The 5,741-nt window shown below is 32.7% G+C and overlaps 1 long non-coding RNA gene across 2 annotated transcripts; it reads right to left on the bottom strand.

The window, feature by feature from the left end:
* Positions 1-241: 241 nt before the first annotated feature.
* Positions 242-5,208, bottom strand: LOC120278755. 2 transcript variants are annotated; one of them, XR_005541757.1, is made up of 4 exons: positions 4,863-5,208; positions 4,507-4,577; positions 799-904; positions 242-633 (listed from the first exon to the last, which is right to left on the bottom strand). It is a non-coding gene; the product is annotated as an uncharacterized LOC120278755 (long non-coding RNA). The 2 variants fall into 2 exon arrangements; XR_005541758.1 differs by lacking the exon at positions 4,507-4,577 and having other exon boundaries at positions 4,863-5,197.
* Between the last annotated feature and the right edge of the window lie 533 nt (positions 5,209-5,741).

Genomic DNA, 5,741 nt, shown 5'->3' with positions numbered 1-5,741 from the left:
AAAACTTTTAGTGTCGCAAATTGTGTTGCAAATGTGTGCGATGTTTTGCAACAAAATTTGAGACACATTTCGATTAATGCAAATTGTGTCGCAAATTGTGTTGCATCTTGGTGAGATATTCTGCGACACAATTTTATTGTCGCAAATTATGTCACAAAGTAATTATTCATAACCATGATTATTTATAATAATTTTTTAACTATTTTCACAAACCTGTTTTAAAGCCTAATTTACAATCCTGAATAATAACTTTTATAATATTTTTCAAAATAAACATTCTGATAGATAAATATCTAGAATAACAATGCAATACAAAATATAATAGTTCAAACATCTAATATAACAAACAAATACAAAATGTAATAGTCCAAGTATCTAATGTAATAATCCAAAACACCACATTCATTTTGTTGCAATATCATCGACAGGCTGAGGCTGTTCAACATCCTTTGAAGTGTGAGGGGTATGAGATCGAAGCAGACTCTCCAGTCCTAGCAGGAGCATGAGAAATACGAGGAGTTGTCTCAAAGTTTACCTGGATACCTCGAGATTCTAATAGAGAAAGGATGTACTGATTCTGCTGCTTCTGCTCCTCGTATGCTTTCTCTAAAAATTCCAGCTTACTCATAACCTCTGGAGGCATAGAAGGAATAGATTGTTAAAATAAAACTACAAAGATGAGCAAAAGAAAGCCGGCATGAATTTTTTTTCCTCTTTTACCTTTTAATAAATATTTTTTTCCTGAAATATTTGCACATATCATATATATATATATATATATAAATATATGTCCATTACCCTTCCTCTTCTCCCTTGTGTTTGACTCAACGGTACTGAGCTTGAATTTTTTTCCCGGTTCTCTTCCCACCACAGCTTGGCGCGAACTTCGCCAAATTTTTCACGGCTGCATGCACCACCATATAAATATATTTCAATACTATTTGTTTTATGAAGTTTACATACCACTATTCAATTTATCAAAAAAATATATATATACCACTATGCAAATATAAAAACAATTAGACAACATCAAGAAATTTTCTGAATAATTAACAACAAACTTAAGCTTATATTAAAAGTTGTAAGTTGAGTTTTTCTATAAATGAATAAATAAACATTTGCTGTAAGCTTATGCCACCAATCCATTGCACAATATTCATAGATCAAGATAGTTTCATGTTTTGTATTCTAATATTTGAAGACTCAAGAATTTCAATGTAACTACCCTTCTGGCCTTCTCTTTTCTAAGCCTGCAAATAGATCACTTGGATACCCAATCATATGTTAATAACCAGATGATGGTCTTACACAAAATTCGAACTATTAATAAAGTAAAAATCCTTCAATTTCCTCTCCTCTATAGTCAATGGCTGAAACTTTTTCCTTGTATACATTTCAAAACTATATCTCCACTAGGTTTAAAATCAAGCTCATTATCAGCCATACAACCATGCTTTTAGTTGGTTAACTAATTTTTTATTTTCACTTTTGAACACTGTTAAGAGATGAAAAGTAATTCATGACAAGTGAGATTTGAAAGTTTTTATGGGAAGCTTTCCTTTGATCTCAAACTCAGAAAACGGTCCCAAAAGCTTATACTTCTCATAAAAACAACTTCCATTAAAAATTTATACTTAATGAAGGTTATCTCAAGGTAAAACATGCTTCCACATTTTACTGCATCAGCTTATATGCATGAACTCGAAGAAAACTAGGGAATTATTCTTTATGCCTTGAAAAAAGTTTGAAACCGTCTCATCAATAGAACACAAACACCCTACATAAATTTAGTGTCAATAGATTAAGAAGTCGTTGCCTCGTTGGTAATTTAAACTAATATTTATTAATATAAATATCGATTTATGTAATCTTTAGATTTTAGATAAGGTGATGAATGACAATTGGGGTCGTTTGATGTTGGTATTTATTTTTGGACCTTGCTTAAATTCTCCTATTTGGAACATAGGTGCCATTGTCTCAAATTCAGCTAATAATTAATTGGGTTTGGTACCCAGCTTCAAACATTAATAAGATCACTTCTACAATTTACAGGTTTTTGAATTGCAAAAATATAGAAACCTTTTATTGGCAAGGATGGAATAGACTCTGGAAACTTCATAATATAATTAATTAAAGAAAAACATGATGCAAATGCATAAGAATGTGATAAATCCGAGAAGGCAAAAAACATGCATATTTAACAAGATCAATTAAAGAAAATACAACATCACCATCATTTCATCTTCAACACTGACTATATAATTAAAATATGTTCACAATCAGTGTAAACTTGAAAATCACATAGAGATGCAATTATCAATTATATTTTCAAACAATATAGTGGTAACAAATGAAGTCCAATATTACTTATCATTTTTATAAGTCCATGGAAATCATAAAGCATCCATCTACAAAGACATGGCAGTAAAATAATATCTCGTTCATCATAGTCCAAACAATGAATATCAACCAAAACTAAAACACAGAAAAAGGATACAATTACTTTCATATAACCCACATTGATTACTAACCAAAATGGCAGTACAACATCTGCTCTAAACGAATTCATTTCAAAAAGTTATATTCAACAGATCTTTTCAAACTATTGAGGATTACAACTAGTGGAACAAATTTCCAGCTAACGTTTGTAAAAATTAAAAATGCTGCATTGATTTCTGATTTGCAAAAACTAAACCTGACCTTTTGAACCTTCATACCAAACCAAACCGTGTCTAAGACTTTAAACTTGGTCAAACAAACAGTTAACCAAAATTGGACCTAAGATTTGCACAAGAAGCAACAGATTGGATCAGCAATTTCAAATAGCTTTTCTTTTCTTTTCATGCAATCCCTTCTTCATCCTTTCAAGAATGAAGTAATTAAAAATCCAATTCATCCATAATCACCACCACCACCATCGCCTATCTGTACATTCTCAACCTCTTATTAAATAAAAAACTCTCTTTCTTCCCACTATCTTTGATTCTTTCACTCACCAAAAATTTAAAAAAAAAAAAAGAAAAAAATCTCTCTTGAGAAACATGTACAGGAATGATTCATTTCATACTATGGTTGAGCATCAAAATTCAGCCCCACATCCACCAGCAAATGAGCAACCATGTTGAAGTGGTTGCCAATTCTTTTAATCCCAAAATTTGGAATCATTGATGAATTCCTTATATATATATATATATATATATATAACATTTATGTATATCTCTTCTGTGACTCACTCATCTTCCATGAAGATTCCCAAAATTAAAAATTTTGACTTGCATAGAAAGTCAAACAATTCAATACACAAAAGTTTCCTCTTAAGATGCCTTTCTTAAATCCTACTCTCATGCCATTCTTTTGATTAATTGAGGGCATACAAAAAGAAATGTCTACGAAACCTACTCAGATTTATTTCAGGGTCAACTCAATTGATTTCTTCTAAGGGTCTTAAATCATTGGTACTTTGCTGTTTATGCACAGTGGCAATCAATGAACGTTTCTCACGGAACAAGCTTTGAATAGAAATCCTTGGTTTAACTGCCACATAAACCGAGAAATGATTGTGAGCACTGGAAAACAGCAAGCTGAAGTTAAAAATAACAGTTAGACCATTCCGAGAATCATTGCTATTAAGCGTGACTTAGTGTTCATCATCAACTATAATGAGAATGAGTAGGTTCACAGTACCAACTTGCTTCTAAAAGGATTTATATGAGCCAGTAATGCTTATAGTGTTCCAAGGCATATTTTGTTTAGTACCTGAAGAGAATACAATATCTTATGGTGCATATCATTTATTAGAGGGCTTCAAAGACGGATGTAACTGTAGGTTGAAAACATGAGGTATAAAATAATGAAAATTAGAGAATTATGCAGAGAAATAGAATATTGAAGTGAGCCCAAGATATTAAAGTTTGTTAAGATAATATGGATCAAATTTAGAAATTGACAAAAGTTTTTAAAACATGACTTGAAAATTAAGATGGCATCGTTAGCATAAATGAGTTTATCTCAAAAAGACAAGAACGATATATACAAGGAATTGAAAATATATCATGTGGGATATTCGTTTTGGCCTGCTATAACGAAAAGAAAGGAACAAACAATACACAAATCAACAGCAATTTCATGCTTTCAAGAAGAATTTCTAAAAAGAATCTTCTTTGTTTGAACAGGTAAAGAAATTGGCTTCAGATGTAAAAAGAGTTGCAAAAGCTTCAGCAAGTATATGACAAGAAGAACAAGCTCTCATGTTATAAGATGGAACAAAAACTCCATGTTTGCAGTGGTCTGCAGTGTGTACTAAGATGTCTAGTGTATTATCTTCTACTCCTCAAATCTCTCCCAAGTCTGTCTTGGCAAGTTTCAAAATGAATAGTCAACAGACTGACAACAAAAACAAGCCGGTCCTATGTTTCTTGCCATAATTCAGAAGCAAAAACATTGTTTGATTGTGATCAATATGCTACTAAAGAATGAATAAAGTTTCAACAAAGACAAAGAACTCACCAATCCAGCGAACTACATTCTCCGCAAAGAAGTGATAAATCTAGTTTAAAAGATACAATGCTCTATAAGCCCTACAAGTTATAAAACAAAATAGTCCGTAAGCAACATAAATTAAACACAAAAAATCACAAAACAAGGTCATAGCTTCAAACAACATTCATATATATACAACAATATTGAAAGTCAATGGAAAGACAGAAAACACTCAAGATCGTCATCAAATGAAGGAATTTAAAACAAGATAAACCTTGGAGAAATTGAACCCTAATTAATACATCCTTGAATTGAACCCTAATTACATCTCATTCTCAGAAAAATCAGAGAAAAAAACAAACAAATAAATAAAAAAAACTGACCCTAAAATCCAGATGACGGCACGGATGAGCGAATGAAAGTAGAAGAGCACTCCCCAGTCCCTAGTGCCCTTCGTTCTCTTCCTCAACGACACGATCCGCACCGACGAGCGATGGACATGAGCATGACCCACCACCAGTACCACCTCCCAGACTTTACCCACCTCCCGGACCCATCTCCAACGTGCAAACTCACTTCTCGGGAGCACCGCTGGACGTTGTGCTGCTCTTTTTTCAGCCACTGGCTCAAAGTCTCTCGTGGTGCTGTGTTTCGATGTAGAAGCTGAAGAAAAAGTAGAAGAATGGTGAGGAGAAGAAGGTTTTTGATTTGATTTAATGATATATAGATATTTATTTTAATTATTTATTTTTATAAAGAAATGTTTGGGAAAATGAGAGTGATCTTGGATCTGTGTATATTCATTTATGGATTGGTGAATAAATGGAGGGTAGGGATGTGGACAAGTGGGCACACCGACTTGCGGGTGTGATCGACAACATACAGTGAAGGTGGGAGATGGTGGTTAATGAAGGCTTCTTTTTTTATATATAAAAATTATGAACATAGAAGATAAGCATTTTGGTTGAGTGAGATGATGAGACGGTGGGAGTTTTGGATGGGGATTTTTTTTGTTATTATTGTGGGCTCCTTTCTTTCCACCCGGCCTTTAATTGGGATTGACCAGTTGAAAAGCATGGATCACAAATCAAAAATTTAAATTTTTTTATATTTCAGATGATTGCGGGTTCGTGACTCCTATTAGTGGCAAACCCCTAATATTAATTACCCCAGACAATGTCATGGGAACCTCCGATTAAGAAACAAGTGTGAATGAGAAGTAACTGAGTAAACATGATAATTTTTTTTATATTTTATTTCAA

This window comes from Dioscorea cayenensis, chromosome 16 (genome assembly GCF_009730915.1).
Source record: "Dioscorea cayenensis subsp. rotundata cultivar TDr96_F1 chromosome 16, TDr96_F1_v2_PseudoChromosome.rev07_lg8_w22 25.fasta, whole genome shotgun sequence".
NCBI lineage: Eukaryota > Viridiplantae > Streptophyta > Magnoliopsida > Dioscoreales > Dioscoreaceae > Dioscorea > Dioscorea cayenensis.
The sequence above is the reverse complement of the archived record's forward strand: the minus strand, read 5'-3'. Positions and strand labels throughout refer to the sequence as shown.